Here is a 22,713-nt window from a genome sequence, read left to right on the forward strand (position 1 = left end):
AAGCCTGGATTGGGTCAGAAGTGAGTGGGCTTCAAATGAGAAAGATTTCCAAACTTTTTTGGGTCCCATTAGCAGACACTAATGTGAAAATGAAAACCATTGGTTAAATGCTGTGCGCTGAGCTGGCAAAACAATATTATTCATGCAGTGTTGGATAGGGAAGGCAGTGTGGTAAATTTAGCCCTGCCACATAATGCGCGGGGACTAAAGACTGAGAAGCAAAAGGTTAAGAAAAAAAATTTTTTTGACTGAGAAATTCTATTTAATACAAATTCTAGTAGTAAATCTTCACGGATTTATTTGTTCACTTGGTAAATATTTAGTCTTCTCCACACAGTAAGCACTATTCTTGGTTCTGGGGATAGAGTTGGGAGTAAGACCGAGTTTTCTCTCTGCTTCCACAGAGCTTACATTCTAATGAGTGGATGTATGATAAACAAACACAGGAGTATTTAAGAAATAATGTACATACACAGGAAACAAAATGTGCAGGTCTGTTGGAGGCCTTCTTTCCTACTCGTTGGGCAGGAAGCCACTGAGGGCAATGGCATGTCTGCTGAATCCTGAACAAAAAGGAAGAGGCAGCGGGAGTGTGAGGGGAGGGGATTTTCTACGAGGCAGAAAGAAGCCAGTAGACAAAGCGGGAAAGAGGAAGAAGGTGGTGAAAGATGAGGGAAAGCAGCACGCCTGGTGATGGTCACATGGGGTCCCGGCAGCTGTGGAAGAGAGTCTGGATTTTATCTGGGTATACCGAAAGCCCCTGCACGATGGCGAGGGAAGGAGAGACGCGACAGGGGCCAAGAGTGGGCTCAGGGAGAGCTGATGGGAAGTGCCAGGTACCAGCTCAGGTGAGACCAGACGGACTCGGCAGTGCTGGAGGAGAGCACATCCGGGATGTGTTATGAAGGCTGATTTAATAAAATGTGCTGGTGAATTACATGTGGGAAATGAAGAAAGAAGAGAAATAACACCTAGGCTTTGCCTGGTTCTCCTGGGAAAGAAGTAAAGTTTGGGGGCCCCTGGGTGGCTCAGTCAGTTAAGTGTCCAACTCTTGATTTCGACTCGGGTCACAGTCTCACAGGTCAGGAGATCGGGCCTCCCATCTGGATCTATGCTGACAGTGTGGAGCCAGCTTGGGATTCGGTCTCTCTCAGCCCCTCCTATGCTTGTGGGCATTCTCTTTCTCTCTCTCAAAATAAATAAATAAACTTAAAAAAAAAAAAAAGCAGTGAAGTTTGAAAAGGGAAACAAGACATTGTGGAGAAGCATGTTGGAGGTGGAATGGGGGAAAATCCATAGTCCAATTCTGCACATGTTAATTTATCACTAACTATCTATTAGGCCCTCACGTGATGATGGCATGTTTGTTACATAGGAATGTATCGTTATACTACTAAGAGGAAAAAGGTAGGAGTTTTGTAATCCCACCGGTTCTGTAAAAGTATGTAAACTTTAGAAGTCTAGAATATAAAAAATATTTGAAGAGTTACTTTGTAGTTTTTCAGTGGTAAGGTTTGAGGTGTTTATATTACTTTTTGTATCTCTTTTTATATTTTTTATATTTTATATTTTTATATTTTATAAAAATCTGGAAAAAATAAGGAGCATAAAAACTTCAGTGAGCCTATGAGTTACAAGAAAACAGCAGAATATATTAAAGAAAGATTTAGCAAAACCAGTTTAACGGTATTTCATTTCCTAACATTACTATAAATTTATTAATTGAGAAGTAGCATATTGATATATTTTCTAATTAATGTGCTTACAGAATGGTATTGTTTAAAATTTTGTTTTTACAACACAAAACATTTCTCTGTATCTTTCCCTATTCTTTGTATACATAAATTTTTGGTCCCAGAGAATTGTTGCACACTAGTTAATACACTTCACCATTTGTATCTTTTCTTACAAATAAATGGTATAAAGTTAGTCTATCCATCACTCTTAAATCTACTTGGAAAAACAAATTGTGACATCCGTTGCTATTCATTCCAAAACAAAAAGGCCATGAAATGTTTTGTTTCCCCTTAACGGTTGATTTGGATGAAGCATGGGAAATGATCAATTGTGTGATCAATTGTGTGAGTTCTGCAATGACAAAAAAGGGGGAAAGTGTGCATAAGACATTTCATAGTCATTGGGACAATGTTATATATATTTATAATTATAGAATGAATGCAATATTTTCCCTTATTAAACATATCCTATCATGGCCAGTGAAATGTAACAAGGTAATCAATTCATGCACGAGAAATGCTGATTAGCTTCCTGAACTAACAGGAATGTCTTCTTTACTAAATTAAACCAATCAGTGTTCTCTCTTGAAATTCTTCCTCACTTTCCCTGAAGTCTTATGAAGAAAATATTATACTTAAAGCAATCGGCTCCTCAAAATTCGATGTTTAAATCTGATGCGGTGGTTAAACGGTCAGTTGTTGACATTCAATGAAAAAAAAAAATGACTATAATAAAACAATCAGGGAAAATGCGTTGTATAACACTGTTCAAGATGAAGGGTAAGGTCAAGGGTAAGCTGAAACCCAAGATTTCATTTTAAATTCTAGTGTTGAAATAAGTATTTGTGCCCACATTGGAACATTACTTTAGGATATACACTGTAAAAGCATAAACTGGTGAATCCATGTAAGATGATCTTAACCCAAGTCCAGAGTATCGATGGAATAACGTGAATAATGGAGACATATTGCTTTGCTTATATGACCTTTTCAAAGATTATAAAAGTCATAGATGGGGTGCTTGGGTGGCTCAGTTGGTTAAGCATCCAATTCTTGATTTCAGCTCAGGTCATGATCTCACAGTCCACAGATTTGAGCCCCACATCGGGCTCCATGCTGTCGGTGCAGAGCCTGCTTAGGATTCTCTCTCTCTCTCCCTCTCTCTGCTCCTCCCCTACTTGCATTGCCTCTGACTCTCTCAAAATAAATAAATAAATTAAAAAAAAAAACCTCACAGATATAGGGAAAGTGATGGAGAATGGCTATGGTGAATATTATTTTGTGCCATACTTATGAGTCTAGCAAGAATCTGTGTCAGTGGTATAGTGGGAGTGAGAGGATAAGGAAGGCCGTACCAGTAAAAGAGGACTGGCAAATATCTTCAATGATTCTGGCACAAGAGTTCACTCAGCCCATATTCCCTGAGCATCCTTCTAGTGTTCCGCACTGTGACAGCTTCTATCTCTGGTTACAAAGGGAAACTGGCAATAGGTATGCAAGAGAAGCTCTGAGTCTAATCAGGGATAGGAAGACGAGCATATAGACATTGAGGGATTTCAGTTTCGTAAATAGTAAGTAATGGCAGAGAAGCTGACTCAGGTGACTCGGAATTCTTACATAAGGCAAAAAACCTGAACCAATATGTTAATGGATGTGTAGGCATTTTCCAGGCATAATAGAAGGTGAAGGCATTGTAGGCAAGGAGAACGTGGGCGAGCCCGATGGTCCAGTCACACAAAAGATTTTAACGTGCTTAATAGCTGAGAATACCGACCTGAGTTCAAATGTTAGGTGTAGAAGTGGGTAGGGCTGGACATGTTTGGAGAATTTCCTGAAGTCACATATTGGAGGGCCTCTTATTCTCACTGAAATGTGTCTGGATTTTAATCTCAAGGCAAAGGGAATGTGGCTATGGGAAATGTTTATGCAAAGAGTGAAATATTCAGGTTTGTGTGTTAGAAAAGATTCCAACGGCAAGAGCAAGGACATACCAGAAGGGAGTCAAATAGACTATTGCAATGTTTACTGTAATAGCTTAGGTATAAAATCACAGGGCCAAATAGTAGTCCTGACAAGGTAAAGAATAGGATTGTTTTAAAGGATATTAGGTGATAGAATCATCTGGATTGATCACTCATTTTGATTAAAGAGGTCGGGGAACTTAGAAAATGACTCAGAAATTCCACTGGGTAACTGCATGGTTGCTGGTGATTACCACTGGTCATAATAGGGATTAAAAGAGGAAAAGGAGGGTGGGATTAAAAACTAAATTCACAGTTGGGACTTACAAAATCGTAACTGCTTTTAAGAATGCCAGTAACTCATTATTTCAAACAACATTACGAGATCACTCCAGTGATCTCTGTACTAAGTGTTGGCTATCATGACAGAGATACTGAGGAACTAAGGAGCTGTCTACACTGACAAAAAAGAGTTAATGAAATGAAAATTTTGAAAATGTATGAGTTAGAAATGACAAATTAAGAAGACAGAACTAAGAAGAGAGGGGAGGGGATTAGATAAATAACAGGGGTTTTCTAACTTTTTTTTCCACTGTGACCCCCAATAATAAACACATTGTATCCTTGACCTGGCACATATACATACAGATATAAATGAAACAAAGACTTTATAGAAAGTCATCATGGGATACACTCTGACTCTTTTTCCTTTGCTGTGTTGCATTTTAAAATGCTGGTGGCAATCTACCAACCTGATTTTATGATTGATTCGCAGGTCAGCCTTGAAGTATGAGCAAGGCTGACAGAGAACTCAGATGGAAAGACCAGTTTTGTTCAGCAGCTAGCTGAACAAAGAAGTTTTAGTGTCAGAAGAGATGTGATTGAGTTGCCTTTCTCATTAGCAGGCAACAGAGAATCTGAACAAAGGGAGAGGGCTCTCTCCACTAATTAAGTGGCTTTTCCTTAATCTGCACAGCCCCTGAGGATCTTTTAGCCCAAGGCATAAATGAAAGAATGAGATTAAAGCCCATGATCCAATTACTTTTTAAAGTTAAAAAAAAAAAAATAAATAAACACCTTTAGTAATATAGTCTGAGCTTGTAGCCGATCTTTTAAAGAAACTGAAAAGCAGGGGCATCATTCGATTGAACTAACATTTATTTGCTTCCTCCTATGAGCCCCACTTGGTGTGAATTTCCCCCTGAGAGTTACAACAAAACTGAAAAAAACAACCTGGAACTCCTTCTACACAATGAGTTTTTCCTTGTCTTGGGCTTACTGGTTGTATCTTGCAACTTATCTTACATACCTCCTCCCCGAGGAAGCTGGAGACACATCTCCAGCTTAAGGAAGACTGACGTTTCTATAACGTGTCTAATGTATTTTAATAGACAAATGCTAGGAGTATGAGACACTGAAATGCAGCTTTAATTACTCTCCTTATTAGACTGCTACACTTTGCAGGCTGTTAGCACACAGGATGGGAACTTGGTGATAATCACTTTGTCAACAATTTTCACTTTGGCGGAAATTCTTTAGTTTTGCTCTCTATACGGAGTAGTAGGGAAAAGGCAAAATTAGCACTGATGAGCTACTCATGGCCCTCCGCCTCGGCCCTGTTTTCGTCCCATCGTCTAAAAGCCATTAGACATTACCATTTGGCTACATTACCATATTATTTTTTAATCTAGGTTATTTTAAAGAGCTAACTTTAAAAACGCACTCTCAAGAATGGCTGCAAAGTCTTGTGTAGCACTTTTTTGCATCAAGCATTGATTTTCACATCAGTGGCATGAGAGTTAAGTGATCTGGAGTTCGGAGAGCCACCAAAACCACGTATTCAGAAAACCTAGAAAGTAGACTAAGTTGTCAAACATGCAACTGGGCTTCATGCAAAGAAAAGAAATATTTTTTTAAAAAATGAATGCAGTTATGATGTTTATCATCTCCCCCAAGAGGAATGGGCTATTTTTATTTATCACTGCAATCTAAGTAAACAGAGTTTAATATCTACTTACTTGCTGAGCTTAAGAGGTCATTATATGGCATCCAAAAATCACTAAAAATCTCTGACTCACTTTCCTGTTGGAAAGCTGGTTCAGCACAGTGCATGGCTGTCACTTTACCCAATTTTTTTAAATTTTTCCTTTTGTCACCAGCTCTACATCAGATACTACATTTCTAATTAGGTGATGGATATCAATCAATGAAGGGTTCTGGTTCTATACCCAACTTTCATGGGATTAGGTGATACAAGGGCAACACATCCATGCCACTCGGTGCTTCAGCAGAGGAAGAACTTGAACTTCGAACGAAGTTCCAAAACACTGGAATTGCTTCTCTTCTCTCTGTTATTTTTTCCCTTTTGGGCCTCATGGTGTGCAAGCTATCTGTCCCCCTCAGTCGCTTTTAGCCACTCTCGGTGTAATCTGATGATGTACACAATAGTCTTGAAGTTTTCTCCTTTAGGTTCTGGAGCACCTACCAAATTATCTTACAGTGAGTAAAGAAAACAAGGCAGAAAACACACGAATCATTTTCCAACGAAGGCTGAGATAGGTTATCAAAATTTTCGTTTCTGAAAGCAATCAAAATAGGAAGTTTTGGTGAGTAAGAATTTCCAAGTTTGTAATCTAAAATTATGCTTTGGAGGGGCGTCTGGGTGGCTCAGTCGGTTGAGTGTCCGACTTCGGCTCAGGTCATGATCTTATGGTTCATGGGTTCAGGTCCCACATCGGGCTCTGCGCTGACAGCTCAGAGCCTGGAACCTACTTTGGATTCTATGTCTCCCTCTCTCTCTGCTCCTCTCTCTCTCTCTCTCTCTCAAAAATAAATAAACAGGGGCGCCTGGGTGGCTCAGTTGGTTAAGCGTCCAACTTCAGCTCAGGTCATGATCCCACGGTTTGTGGGTTCGAGCCCTGTGTCGGGCTGTGTGCTAACAGCTCAGGGCCTGGAGCCTGCTTCAGATTCTGTGTCTCCCTTTCTCTCTGCTCCTCCCCCACTCATGCTCTGACTCTCTCTCTCTCTCAAGAAGAAATAAACATTAAAAATTTTTTAAAAAAATAAATAAACATTATAAACAAATAAATAAAATTATGCTTTGAAGAAAGTTTTTGCTGGTACAAAAAGCAACTGCTTTTATGTAAACTTAAATTCATTACTATTTGTATATACATATATTTAATGATCTATGTCACTATAGAAAAGGACTTTATATATATGTATACACACACACACACACACACACACACACACACACACACTCTACTCTCGTCCTCCATGCCTCCTGCTCACCAGTGGCTACCTGGAAAAACTACGAGGACAAGGATTTTGTCTGTTGTTCACAGCGGCAGGCAGGTCCTGCTGCATAGAAGGAGGTCTAGAAATATTTGCTGAATGAATAAACAGAATACCTCAGTTCTCCAGCTTCAAATATTTAACATGTCATGTAGGGCATGATTTTCTTTCCAGATAGTTTAATCCCCTCGAATTTTAAATGACTTCAAAATATTATAATTATCTCCTTTATTTAAAAGCAAGTGTTTCTTCAAAACTCTCTCTGCTTCCCAGGCTTATTTTATTGTATTTTTTTTATTCCATTTAGGTGTTGCTTGCTGGGGTTAACAGATCCTCTGAGTGAGCATCTAAGGGACAGTAAAACACTGTTAATATCTCTCCATCAGAGAGAGAGAGGCAGCATATGACATGAATCCACAAAATTCTTTTCAAGCATAACTGAGCTGAAAAGAGGGAATTAATGTGAAAGCATTTGGTGAGGTGACTGGTGTACAGAAGACAGTTGTTGAGAATAAGTATTTTAGTCTGAATTTTGTGGGAGCAATTAATTATAGTATGAAACACATGCTGATTTCATGGCACTTACACTGACTGTTAATATGAAAAAAAAAAAGATATAAAGAAACATGTTGAATAAGGATGTCGTTGAACTTTGCAGATAAACTGTCCAGTCTTAAAAATGCATTTCTGATGCATTTTCCTGGAAGACACCTGCTTGTATCTGTTACTGAAGACATGACTGAAATAACTGCAGATTCTCATTTTTATTCATATCGGTTGCTGCAGAAGGATAGAAGGGGAAATCTTTAATTATAATTTTATAAGCTATTGATTCTCCAGGATATGAGAGAAGCATGGCTCAAAACCCGAAGCACATTATATTTTCAACACTAATTTTATTTTAAAAATCAAATTAGTTTTCTAATTTCATAAGATATGATATGCCTCCATACATATGTGCCCCCCTGTAGGGATGAGGCTGTTACAAATTTAGGTTATGTAAGCATGGGTGTGAATCAGTGGGGTACAGGGTACAGTACTCATCTCCTTTGTGAAAGGAAGATGATGAGGCCATTGTTGCAGAGTTTTGTGAGGATGACACAATGATGTGACACAACATGAGACCAAAGCCTACTGCACAGTTACCAGCTCAGTACGTGGTAGCCATCACTGTCATTGCCAAGTTTCGCCACACGACTGTAAGTTCATTAGCTAAAAAGAATGTCAGGAAATAGTCACTAAGGTAGTCGAATCTTCAAATACATAAAATAAAGACTTAAAAAGTTACCAGGAAACAATCTCGAAAATTTTCAAGTGTTACCTCTGGGAATAACAACAACAACAACAAAATAAAAACCCCTACTTCTTCTGATAATATGTTATTCTTGGCATACCATGCTCTACTTATTGGAGCATACCAAAGCTTTAATATTGTGATTACCCGAGCCCTGTATTTCTACATTAGTCGTATATTTCTGCTTACGCAACTGGATGAATATTCATCACTCCTACATTAGTCCTGTATTTCTGCTTACACAACTGGATGAATATTCTTGATACATGATTCATTCAAACATTATCCCTTTTTGCCAGAAGCATGTCAATCTAAAATAGCTCATGCACTGAAAACCGTCAGCCCATTTTCCTCTCTGAAATACGTCTTTACTGGCTCAATGCCTTCCGCTTACCTATCTACAGCCATCTGTGAAAGCTGAATGGCTTAAGATACAGTGTGTCACAGTTCTACGTTAGCCTGTAATGACTCCTCTGTGTGAGACTGATGTACGCGAAGTAACAAAAGATGAATGTCGAGTGGAAAATACCAGTTTAGCGGATTTGATGGTCTTCCCTGTTAACATGGTACTATTCAAGTATAAATATTAAACTAAACAATTGTAAGTCCACTACTGTGTCGTATACGGCCACCAAAGTTAAGTTTCAGATAGAACTTCATGTGGCTACATCATGAGGGTTTCATTTATTGACTTGGAGGGAATTTTTTGGTTTGGTTGTTTTTCTCTGTATTTCTTCAAAAACAGCTCAAACCTAGAGGAATGTTGACTTACACAATATATACATCCACCTTTCCCCATTCAGATTAATAGTAGGTATCTTCCATGGTTTCCATGGGTAAACTATGTTAAAATATCTTACACATTTTAATATATTTTATAATGAATTGAACAAAATCAATTTTAAATATATGTAATAATTACTATAATAAAACAAAATCTTAAGAACTCTTTAATGTTTTTTTATATATTAGTAAACTATTAATTAATCTATTAATTCCTTAATTAATATATAAATAATTTCTTACATATTAACTTACATGAAAAAAATCATTTCCCTCTCAGTCAAGAAAAGGTCAAATAATTCTCATTATTGTTGAAATGCTGTTCTGAAAATAATACATTTAATGGTAAACCCATAAGGAAGTTAGTAGAATCAGTTTTACATTTTCAAAACTGTGTTCTGTTTTTCTAAAAGTGTTAAAAATGATGCAAATCTCATAATATGTTAAAAGTTGCCAGTTTTCATTTTTCTGGTTATACTTTTTGCAGATCTATATATAACATATAATATTGTAATATATAATATAAAATTATATAATGTATAATATATTATAATATAATATAAAATTATATATATATACTTTTTAATGTTTTATTTTATTTTTTGAGAGACAGAGAGAGACAGAGCACGAGCAGGGGAGGGGCAGTGAGAAAGGGAGACACAGAATCCCAAGCAGGCTCGAGGCTCAGAGCCGTCAGCACAGAGCCCGATGTGGGGCTCGATCTCATGAATTGTGAGATCGTGACCTGAGCTCAAGTCGGACGCTGAACCGACTGAGCCACTAGGTGCCCCTGCAGATTTATATTAATAACAATTTGAAGTAATATCCATACTGAATAACATTTCGTAGAAATCTTTTGATGTGGCAAATGCAATTATTTCCTCTTCAGTCTGAGGACAGAGAATGGTATTGTTTCTACCATTAATTTAATCAGGAATTAGTTGTTGAGCACTAGACCCTGGACATAAGAGACTGAGTAAGACGAGGAATGCCCTCAACAAGACTGCAAAGGGACAGATGGATACTTGTTATAGACTGACTGTGGACCTCTCACCCAAAACTCAGACGTCACATGCAAATGTCCCATGTGGTGGCATGTGGAGGGGGGCGGGGTCTTTGGGGGGGTGATTAAGTCGTGAGGGTGAAGCCCTCATGAATGGGATTATAGGTATACAAGAATACGTGGGAAACTTATAAAAGGTGCCCCAGAAAACTCCTTCGCCTCTTCCACCATGTGAGGACGCGGAAAACATGGCTTTCTAAAGAGCAGACCCTTACCCTACATGAAGTCTGCTGGTGCCTTGATCTCAGAGTGCCCAGGCTCCAGAACAGTGAGGAAGAAATTTCTGTTGTTCATAAGCCACTCGGTTGATGGTGAAATGGAAGCCAAGTATTGCAGAAGAAGTGAAGAATGTGATCTCTCACTAAGGCGCGTCCGCAGTACAGAGGTCATGAGGGGACGGTCAACTTTAAGAGGAGGATGGGGGTAGCTTTCACAGACGGCAGCGAATGCCAAATGAGTCTGGAAGGAAGAACTGGAATTTGATGGACGGCGAGCACGAGGAGATGGCAACGGGCAGGTGAGACGGGGGTGCCTCCGGGTGGGCGGTCAGCGCAGAGGCTGAGATCTGAAGCCGACAAAAGAGAGGGGGCCTCATCCACGTCTGGGGGCGTCTGCGGCTCATCTGAGGCTACTTCTGGTCCCTGGGCAGCAGATACTCGCTGTTCATGAGCTCCTCTTCCGCCTGTCCTGCCGCCCATCCGGCTCACCCGCAACCGCTCCGAGCTTCTCCCGCTCCTTCCCATGCGTGTGTTACGCTTACAGTCACAACCTCTTCTTGAAAGTCCCGCCAAGACAGATTTCATTTCACGTCTGTCTCCGAACGACAGCCGACTTTAGTTCTGGACGCCCCACCTCTTCCAAACTCTGGCCCTGTGACAGGGAATGAAACGTCTCTTCGTTTTCAGAGACACGATGTGATGAAGTATTAGAGTGATAACTGACTAGATCAGACCCCTTTAAAAGGACACTTCTAAAGCCACAAATCACTTTTGAGACAAACATCGCAAGTGCGCAATGGCTGCGGCAAGAAGGAGGGCGGAAGGAGGGCGATGTGAGAATCCACTTGTTGGGATGAGCACGACGACTCTGCTTCTTTTTATTACACTCTAACTCCTAATACGAGACTTCAAAACGTGAATGGCGACCATACCGAAGGCCTGAAGTATGCAGCAATGCAGGGCCCTCCGGAAGGAGGTCAGAATGACCAAGGTCATCTCTCACCAAGGGCCCCAAGCAGGGACAGCAAAGCCTATGTCTGCATACGTGGACATAAGAATGCACTTCCCCGGGGCGCTTGGTGGGGGGGGGGGGGGGGGGGGGGCTCAGTCGCTTAAGCGTCTGACTTCAGCTCAGGTCATGATCTCACAGTCTGTGAGTTCGAGCCCCGCATCGGGCTCTGTGCTGACAGCTCAGAGCCTGGAGCCTGCTTCGGATTCTGTGTCTCCCTCTCTCTCTGCCCTTCCCCCACTCACGCTCTGTCTCTCTCTGTCTCTCAGAAATGAATAAACATTAAAAAAAAATGCACTTCCCAAACGTTTACACCCAAAAATCTCCTCTACAACCATGACTGTCCTCATCGTGGGCAAACTCTTAAAGGCTAACGCTATCACAAAAATAAACAAGAAGAATAACAGGCTTGTAGAAAGCAACTGTTGATAATATCACTATCTGAATTGTCAACAAGTCAGGTTAAATTTGCATGTGAAAGAGTCTCTGGGTGGTGATACTGAGGGACAGAGATGAAGTGACCAAGCACTGTCACTGTTCCAGACGGTTTATAATTAACACGTGATGGAAAGAGACTTGGTTTTCTGTTCTGAGTCGTACACAGCAGCCAGGCAATTGGCTCTTGGCTCAGATCACTGCCCCAGATTATCAGCATTTCCCACCTTGGGAACAAATAATGACTCATTTGAAATATACCACCCAGTACAAGCACTGAATTTTGTCCAATATGCTCCCAGAGGACAATACATTAAGTTTATTTATAACAAGAATAAGTATGCAATATGGTTTAGACGAAATGTTCATGGAAGCGAAAAAGCAAACCGTCCTCCACATCGTTTTGTGACATACATTCTGCATTTCCACCTCTTTCCTCCCCCCCACTTTTTTTTTTTAGAAAACAAATCATTTTAAATGTGGTAACAGCCCAATCTTTATAACAAAATAAACACTGAGTTGATATTCCCTGATAGGCTTAAAAAAGGCAACGAATTTTTTTTTTAATCAGGATACCATATTTAAGTTATGTTTGCATTTTTTAATTTGAGTTAAGTTATTTGTTTGTCTTTTTTGAAATTCTGGATCTCACAAAGTAAATCATATAATTGGGCACATTTCTAAAAGTCCCCTAAATATAACATATGGCAAGAAGGACATTTTCAGAATCGGAGTATCTCTGATTTACATGACTTTAAAAATGCATTCTATAATAATTTGTGACTATATTTTCACAACTCTCGATTCAGGTGTTGGCTACCACTGCTTGCCAGATGTTGTGTTAAATCATCCTAACAAAAGCAGTATGGAGTATTTTTAAATTTTTTCTTTCTTTTTTTTTTTTTTTTCCAGAAACTGAGACTTCGAAAGGTTCAGTAACTACTTTAGCTTCCACCATAACATAATGAATGGTTTTGGACTTAGGGCTTTCTGATTCCAAAATCTGTGGTGGTTACCATAATCCCTCACTCTGTCCAGTGAATAATAACCATAAATATTGATTAGTTACGAAGCATCACACAGCGCTCCTAAGCACTTGACCCTATTAACTCATGTAATCCATGCAAAAACCCTATGAGATAATCCTGGGTGCTGATATACAGATGGACACAGAGATGCGGTGACCAAGCACTGTCACTGTTCCAAATGGGTTATAATTAACACGTGACACAAAGAGACTTGGTTTTCTGTTCTGAGTCATACACAGCAGACAGGCAATTGGCTCTTGGCTCAGATCACCACCCCAGATTATCAGTATTTCCCATCTTGGGAACAAATGATGACTCATTTGAAATATACCACCCAGTACAACCACTGAACTTTGTCCAATATGAGCCCAATGGACAATACCTTAAGTTTATTTATAACAGGAATAAGTATACAATATGGTTTAGAGAAAATGATCGGGGGAAGTGAAAAGCAAACCGTCCTCCACATCGTTTTGTGACATACATTCTGCCTTTCCACCTCTTTTCTTACTTTCTCTCTCTGTCTTTTTTTAGAAAAAGAAATCATTCTTATTATTAGACCCATTTTACAGATGGGCAAACTAAGGCACAGAGAGGTTAAAGGACCTGTCCAACAGTGCAAAGCTGGAAAATGAAACAACTGGGTTGGTTGCAACCCCATAAATCTGACTTTAGACAGCTCCTCCCCCCCACCCCCACCCCCCCTTAGGGACTATGCTACAATATTAGCAAGTGAATATATATTACCTGTTATTAAAGATTTTGTTTCACCTAAATGCAAACACTTTATTCATGTAATAAGCCATTGTCCCTTCAAAAATAATCATATCCAATTCCTGGAGAATAATCTGCAAACCAGTGTCATTGCATGGTCCCGGTTATATAACAACTTTTAAAATTTTAGTGAAAAAGTCTTTTTCCGTCTTACTAAATATATTCGTTAAGATTCTCATTTTCAATCTTTTAAACACACTAACTGTATTCCATTAGCAAAAAAGAATGGCTATATGAGGCACTGAAGAGGTTTCGGTAAAAAGGAATGTAATATAGTAAGCTAAATGAACAATATCTGGTTGAATTTCTCCATTATCTCTTAATGTCCTGAAATTAAACTGTATACAAAAAGCATCTAATGTATCTTTTCTCCTCTGAGTGTAAATACCCAAAAGTAGTCTAATAAAGTGTATCCAGGAGAACAGTGTAAATACCCAAAAGTGGTCTAATAAAGTGTATCCAGGAGAACAGAAGCAGACATCTAACACCCATAGTTGGTGGGGACTGGGGTGCACAGTATGTGTGAGAAACATGGTTGGTTGGTTTTTTTTCATGTTTAATTTACACATAATTTTCTCAAATATGAGAAATTTATTTGGTTCATGAATTAAAGTTAAGTATGATTTTATCATTTATATTTTGGGTGAATAACACACAAAATATCAAGCTGTATTGGCCAATTTAAAAAGCTGAGCACCAAATGTATAGAAGTCCTGAATCACTAAATTGTAGACCTGAATTTAATATTACACTGTATGTTAACTAATTAGAATTGAAATTAAAAAAAAAAAAACCTAAAGAAAAAGCAAAGTATGATCACAACTCTTGTCCAACTCCCTCCTTGAAATATTAATCAGCCACAGATAACATCATTTTTATGGGGTTTGTAGTTAAATAATAACTTCACATTATTATCTCACTGGACCTATAAAGTAACCTTATGAATCAGGTAAAACAGAAATTCTCTCTCATTTTGCAGATGAGGAAACTGATGCCTGGAGACCTGAGGGTCTGGTCGGATGATCCAATTAAGGTTTTCTGACACAGTATAATTCCCTTTCCATGACACCATAAACATCACATGCCAATTACCACATGATACTTGTGTAAGTGGACACATTATCAGATATCTTGTTAGTTAAAACTGCAATAAAATTGAACCGTTTCAAAACATCACATTAGGTAAAATTTTTTAGGCTTTCACTGCCAGATTTATATGATGATATTAAAGAGCCAAAGGACAGTGAAAATTTCCAGTGACATTATTTTTACTCAGTTAAAAGAGAGGGAAAGTTCTATACTTCTAAACTCTGCTATAGGGATACATATACGCTTCCATACTCATATACACACATATACGCAACAGGTACATTTTAACCTGCTCTTTCATTTTGCAACTGGCTGCCACATAACCAGAATAAATCTAGCCACGTTCATAACCACAACACGAACACAAGTATTCTGCTTCTCTTTCATTATAAATGTAGACTCTGTTGACAATCTCCATATATAACCATGTAAACAATACTGAATAGAAAATACCTACTAGTGAAGAGGCTTAGTGGCATACATCACGACAGGCATGTTTATCGTTCTGTCGATCCACAGCTCACTGAGCGACTCATAACTGAAATGTGTGCCATCACTGTTCAGATCTAAAAAAGACACACAAAGAGATAACAACGTCAGTAAAGAGTATTTCGTATCATTCATATAAGAGTATGTTTCCAACCTCCAGCTTGAAAAAATGTTTGATGATACATCACACTTTTCTGATTTCTCCCACAATGCATAGTACAGCCACGGACACGCACTGTGCAGTCAATAAATAAGTCTGATTTAGTAGTAAGTTTAGCAGTAAATCGGTAGGACTTTACTGGAAGGCTATAAATTTATCAATAAAGAACAAAACAAACACAAGGCAAATTTGACATCCTTGGATGTGGGTGGTTTTTTAGGGCCTATGTGCTAAACATTTATATCTTGCCCGTGTATGACATTTCTTTCAGTCCTCCTAACAAAGCTCCAACACAGGTAGTCTCCTCGTTTACAGCATTTAGGGTTCAGAATAGTACAGCAGCTGGCCCCAGACTCTGACCTCTAGAGCCATGTCCTTTCACTTATCATGGGCAACGTGTAGGAACACGTGTCGTCCTATGCTTAATTGTGCCCCCTACGTCCTACAATATGAGTGACAGATACCAAGAGATTCAAGGAAAGATGGGTCTCCTTGATCTCTGCCTCCCCTGGGGTTCTCGGGAGACAAACGTGGTCCTCTGCTCATCACTGTATGTAGACCTCCAAAGCGAGAGACCTCGTGTGGGGGTGCAGAGTCTGGCACATGTAAATATGTGCTGAGTAAACGAATGAATAAATGGCAACAAAAGTAGGAACTGGCATATATTTTTTGTCTGAGTTCACACTTTTGTTTGATCAACCCTTTCATTTACTTGCCGACATTACCTTCCTGTCTGCAACACAGTCTCGGGAGAAAAAAAAGCAGAATACATAATCTGAAACATCAAGTGAGCTAAGGTCAAATAGCCCTCATTCAAAGAATTACAAATTCATTAGGAGTCAGTTCAATTTGCCTCAATTGGAGAGGTTCCTGAAGAACAGCAAAAGGTCAATAACAAAGAAATTTTCCAGAGACGGAAAAAGAATTCGGCTTTCACTCCTGGATCAGATATCAGCGTGCTAACAGAACTTAACCACCTTCCCCTGTGGCCAGATCTCTTCATGCAGTCCTTCCCTTGCACAAAGACGGGGGCAAACAGAAATGGCTAAAGACCCTAGGAAGAAACTGCGTGACCACAAGGAACTAAGAAAAGCTGGAGAAGCTAGAGAGAAAGAGCCATGTCAAAGACCCCGATGGTCAGACCCAATTTACCCCACTGAAGAAGCAGTGAGTGCTGTGGCTGACTGTCTGTCTAGAGCAGGGCCTGGCGAAATGCAGCCTGCCGCCTGTTTTTGAGCTAAGAATGGGTCTTACATTTTTAAATCACTGAAAGGAATCAAAAGAAGCATGCAGATTATTTGAAATTCAAATTTCGGAGTCTATAAATAAAGTTTTATTGGAACACAGCCACAGCCATTCATTTACATATCGTCTCTGGCGGCTTGGGTGCCACAACGGCAGAGTCAAGAGGTTGTGACAAACAGCATGACTCACAACGTCTAAAATACAGACTATCTGACCTTTTATTGAAATGGTCAGTTGGCTTCTGATCTAAAGAATCGCTCTCCTTTGGGCGGGGATGATATTAGAGAAAGATGGGTGTTTTCAGGCAGACTAGAGGTAGGGGGTGGGAATCCAATCCTCGCAGAGGATGCAGAACCCCAGGGGCAATGCAACGGCTGCACTGAGTATGGCCAGGCTCCTCTGGGGACAGTGGGGCTTTTCCTTGGAGGAGGCACTGGAAAGGTTAGACTCAGCCACACTCAATCTGGCATACAGGTCGTGCCAATGAGGATGGATGAAGAAATCCGGCCACCAGGATAAACGGGACACGGTGTTCTCAACTGGCCATGTCTAAGGATGGATTAAGGGGAGACGGAAATAAACAGACAAAAAAGCATAAAGACTGTAAACAAGAATCTGCTGTGATGAGCACCAGGTGTTGTACAGAAGTGTTGAGTCACTAATCTGTACACCAGAAACTAATATTACACTGTATGTTACCTAACTGGAATTTAAATAAAAACTTTAAAAAAGTAAAACATAATTTAAAAATCCTATTTAAAAACCAAAAAAAAAAAAAATCTGCTACAAAGCACAAGGAAACCATGCCGTCTTTATGAAGAGGGAACATTTACATCTGAAAGACACCAAAGAAAGTTAAAGTGTTGTAGAACATTCTTTGGACTCTCAGTGAAGTTTGAGACAACACAGAACAAAATCCCACAGTTCTTCGCAGAAATTAATTAAACATTAATTAATTAATTAAACATTCTAGAACATTCTTTGGACTCTCAGTGAAGTTTGAGACAACACAGAACAAAATCCCACAGTTCTTCGCAGAAATTAATTAAACCCAAATAAATGAGAAGACATTTAAGTGGCTTCCCATTTAACTACTAATTGCATCTTGGTGAAGAAAAGAGAGGTTTCTGATCTCAAAGACGTGGCCCTGAACACCAAATCCACCATATTCTTGCTGTATGACCTTGAACAACCTCATAATCAAAGTCTCATTTCCATTACCTCTGAAACAGGGTTATTTTGAAAGTTGTGAGACAAAATATGCCTAAAATGTCCAGGATATTGCCTGTTACATGGGAAGTATGATATTTACTAGCTTGCTACCTTCCTTCTGGTCTAGCCCTGTTCACCTTCCCACCCTCCTGTTCTAAAACTCATCCATCCACCATGACAATTACGACCATAGGAAAATCGTTGCTGGACATGTAAGTCTCACCTGCCTTTGCATTTTCTGCTTTCTTTGCATAGACTATGCTTTCTAACATTGAATCTTTTCTCATCTCACTGGTAAACTGCTATTCACTTGAAAAAAATAAATTTTGTAACCATTCTTAATCCCTTGGGCAGAAATATACAGGCACAACCTTTTTGTGCAAAAATCTGTTATTATTAAGTCATAGTGTATTATCTGTTAACATCTGTCTTGCCCAGGACGCTGTATCTTGGTCATTTTCATTGGTAAGATATGATGTGATAGCAAAATGACCAACTATAGCCTCCTGGGAAACACAGACATATAAACACACACACACACACACACACACCATACCTTCCTGCCTGCCTATTACTGGCCTAGTGTTGGAGACCACATCCGAGTCATCTGACACTTATTGAATAGACAACACCTTCCTCATGCCAGCTGCAACCTGAGTGTAATGGCGACTTCAGAAATGTCTGGTGGCCAAACACTGGTTATTTGTTGAAAGAGTAAGTGAAGAATGAGTGCAGGAAGAATGCAACAGCAAACCTAGTAAGGATCTGATATGTAAGAAATGGACTCTTAGCAAGTTCTCAGTAACACTGACTGCTTAATTACCCTGGAAATCCATCTGGAAATAGACACAAAGTAGTATACATCTCTTCATTTTATAGATTTGGGCAAAAGAGCTTTTGAAGTAGATTTCAATGACAATCTTCCCAATTTCCCAAACATCTACTATGTACCAGACTCCAGTGGGTACAGCCTCTAAGTCAGCTATTTCCATTTTTATTCTTTTTCAGAGGAGGAAGTTGAAGGGGAGCAAAGAGTGGGAAGCTTTTTCTTGACTAAAGTCACACAGTGAGTGGAACCTTAAGTATATCAAAGTCTAGGCATTTCCACATTAAAACTCCTTTTTGGTGTCTACTTTGTTAAAAGATGCTCTTAACGGAAGACTTCTTGTATAAACAGTCAATAAGTGATAGTTGTTGTTACTACAATTATTATAACCCAACAAAAGGGAAACAGTTTATCACTATGGAATGTTATAATGTGAAACTTACATTATGCTTTGTTTGCTGTAAGTATCGAAGTTATGCTAACATAAGGATCTGTGTCCATAAATGCAGAATACAAAAAGCTAAGAAGGCTCATCAAAATTATGAGCAATTTCATGTAGAATAAATAATAAATATTGGAAGACAGTACGGTGAAAGCAAGACCGTGTGATTATAGGTAACTTATTTGAAATTCATCCATTTATTTGAGAAAAGTGCAAACATGCATGAGTTCAAATTTATATTTTAAAAAAGCTGACATGTATACATTTCTAAGAGTGGTGGTAACATGCCAGACTTCTCCACATTTGAAATCTCACTTTTTCCCTGAACAGGAAAATACTTACTGCGGTTTTAGTAAGAGCTATTAGTTTGTCTATTTATTTTGCTACCGGAAATGGAAACATTTAGAGGCGGATTTAAAAAACAAGGATTACTGGAGCTAAGTTCTCTCTGAAATGGAGTCATTTAAACTATCTACTCGACTTAAAATAGAGTTTACCTTCACATTTGCCAATTAGGATAAGCAATCAACACAAGATAATACTGACTATGGTACTCCTGCAAAAAAAAAAAAAAATACACACACACACACACACACACACACACACACTTTTGTGTGTGTGTGTGTGTGTGTGTGTGTGTGTGTGTGTGTATGCATACCGCATATAGGGAGCGTGCTATTTTAACAGAACCACAGCAAAGACAATGATGAAAGTTCTTACCCAAAAAGGGAGACCATACTGGACAAGAGCAACAGCTGAGGCTCAAAAACATGTTGATGCGTGCTCAGTCAGGACCTGATATCCACACCAGCAGATGCCCAGGTCACAGACCACCTGCATCTCCAACTTTCATCTGAAGGCAGTTCTAACCTGTGTCACTTACTCATGAAGCAATTAGTATTCTCTTATGGTCATTGCATTACAACAGAAGAAAGTCACAAAAACTTAAAGAAATCTGTTTACTTATTTTTGATAGAGAGAGGGGAGGGGGCAGAGAGAGCAGGAGAGAAAGAATCTGAAGCAGGCTCCAGGCTCCGAGTTGTCAGCACAGAGCCAATGGGGGGCTTGAACTCACAAACTGCCAGATTATGACCTGAGCTGAAGTTGGACACTTAACTGACTGAGCCACCCAGGTGGCTGTAAAGAAGTCTATTTAATCAAAAGCATCTTCTAGGAGGCTCCTGGGTGTCTCAGTTGGTTAAGCACCCAACTTCAGCTCAGGTCATGATCTCACTATTTGTGAGGTCAAGCCCCGAGTCAAGTTCTGTGCTGACAGCTCAGAGCCTGGAGCCTGTTTCAGATTCTGTGTCTCCTTTTCTCTCTGCCCCTCCTCTGTTGGCACTCCGTCTCTCTCTGTCTCAAAAATAAATAAACATTAAACATTTTTTTAAAAAAGGCATCTTCTACCAAAGAAAGTACAGAAAAGTGATCTTGATTATACAACCATGAAACCTAATCATCCAGGAATCAGGAGCAGCTTCTTCTGTGTGAGTGGGTGGCTTTTCTCCCATACAAATGATTATGCCCAGAGACCGACATCTGATATATACATGGTTTAAGCGCACTAATGGTTATACCCAGTGTACATGGTGATATTCCGGATGAAAATACACATTTTAGCTAGGTTTCCCACTATATAAAGGATAATCTGATGGGTATTTTTCCTTCTCTGTTAAGACTTTAAAATTAATTTTCATGAAAACTATTTTATTTTTCAATGTTCATTTATTTATTTTGAGAGAGGGAGAGAGAGAGAGAGAGCAAGCAGAGAAGGGGCAGAGAGAGAGGGAGAGGGAGAATCCCAAGCAGGTTCCACACTCAGTGCAGAGCCCGATGTGGGGCTCAAACCCATCAACCATGAGATCATGACCTGAGCCGGAACATTGAGTCGGATGCCTAACTGACTGAGCCACCCAGGTGCACGAATTAACTATTTTAGTAACTGCTGTGGACAGCTACAGTGTTAAGGTAGGAAATAATAAATCAAAAAGAATGATAGCCTTGGCAAGAAAGGCTCAGGCATAGCCAAAGTAGGAGGTATATTTTTATTTCTAAGTTTGTTTTAACTTGCTACTGGGTAGGTTTATATGTGTTTACATTTGTAATGAGGTAACTGTCACTTCATGTTTATATTTATTGGCTATTAAACTTTAAAGACTAGTTGCACTGAAAATTAACTTCCATGCTTATTCTACATTTGCTTTCCTGATGTGCCAATTAGTCTTTTATATTAATTTTAAGTAAGGACTGTTAAATTAGCTAGACAAAAATCAGTAGATTTTCTCATATGCCATTTACAAAACAGACAGCAGCTTCTAACTCTATTTAAATTTTAAATCTGACTCCAATATTATCTGATTGGGTTGAGACATCCAGTTTGGCAAGCTGTGGATAAAGGGCTCTCTTATGAATCAAAGCTGTCATGATGGTAGAGAAGTGACCAAGCCTTTTGAAGGAGGGGTGCTGTGGAGGTTAGCTAATGCAGAAAGGCGATCTACAGTTGGGGCAAAGCACCAATAGAGGGGAGGTGGGAAGCATTTTCTATCAGCATCTTCCTGAAAAGAAAAAGCCTTTCAGAGGCTCTCATCACCCTTTGTAATCACACTGAAGATGAGAGCTAAGGTAAATTGAAGAAAGAGATGCTTGGGAAAACCCTCCCCAAAGGCTATCGAACAATGGAGAATCTCCTTATTTGGGCCATTCCAAGCTCCTCCTCTCCTCTCTCTTCTATCCTTCCTCTCCTTCTCCTCTCTTTTCTCGTCTTTCTCCCGGTCCTTTTTAGCAGGAGCAATATCACAGTCATTACTCACGAGCCTACTTCTGTGCCAAGCACATTGATGGGTACTTCACATGCATCTTTGTTTTCTTTTTCAGTCTTCCAAAACTGTTGCTACTGGTATTTCACAGAAGCTGAGGTTCTTCCAGACTGAACTTCACAGCCAAAGAGCCACTGAGTGGCAAAGGTAGAAACCAAACCCCAGTTGAACGGATTCTTTTAGTGAGAAAAGTAAGAGCTCTGTGTAAATGCAGAACTCACTGCGACACTGCAGCCCCTGAGCATGTAAGGAATCATGATGGAAACTGACAGCTGGATTGTTATCCTTCAGAACCTACTTCCATATCAGAGAGCTACTCAATTAAACATTCTTAAATCACAGCAACAGAATAGTAGTTCCAGAGCAAATGGAATTAATGTCTGAATCTTCATGTTAAAAAGGACCATGATCACTACCAACATTCCAGTTAATTTACGGATGATAAAAGGAAACAAAAATAAAATAATGGTTACCAGACCAAGAGGTGTCTAGACTGGAAGGAGTGGCTAAAATTTAGGGTATTTTTTTTTTATTTATTTACCGAACTACAACAAAATTAGCAATCTATGAATATCTCAGTCATTTGATATCTGCTAAGGATTCCAGACATAAAGCCCAAGGAAAGCAAACTTCAAAGTCATCTTTGAAGCCCAAGAAACAAAAGAAAAGAAAAAAAAAAACAAAACAAGCTTCATTGTCCTCTTAAAACCTCATAGAACCTACTACTGGAATGCGGAAGCTTTCGACTGGAATAGATCAACAGAGACAAAATCTGCATTTATATCTAAATAAGAAAGGCTTCCTTAGGACTTCTAATGCCGTCTGCTGGAGTGCAT

At 39.3% G+C, this 22,713-nt stretch overlaps 1 protein-coding gene across 2 annotated transcripts in view; it reads right to left on the minus strand.

Annotated features, from left to right (window-relative positions):
* Window positions 1-22,713, minus strand: part of CHRM3 (cholinergic receptor muscarinic 3) — a 518,468-nt gene that overhangs the window by 356,258 nt on the left and 139,497 nt on the right. The window contains exons 1-2 of one of the 2 annotated variants that reach the window (XM_042907559.1): window positions 18,017-18,053; window positions 15,145-15,253 (exon numbers count right to left, since the gene is read on the minus strand). The gene's annotated coding sequence lies outside the window, so the exon portion shown is untranslated. Of the gene's footprint in view, window positions 1-15,144; window positions 15,254-18,016; window positions 18,054-22,713 lie in introns of those variants that run through there. The other variant, XM_042907558.1, reaches the window with a different exon arrangement.

Source organism: Panthera leo, chromosome D2 (assembly GCF_018350215.1).
Source record: "Panthera leo isolate Ple1 chromosome D2, P.leo_Ple1_pat1.1, whole genome shotgun sequence".
Taxonomy (NCBI): domain Eukaryota; kingdom Metazoa; phylum Chordata; class Mammalia; order Carnivora; family Felidae; genus Panthera; species Panthera leo.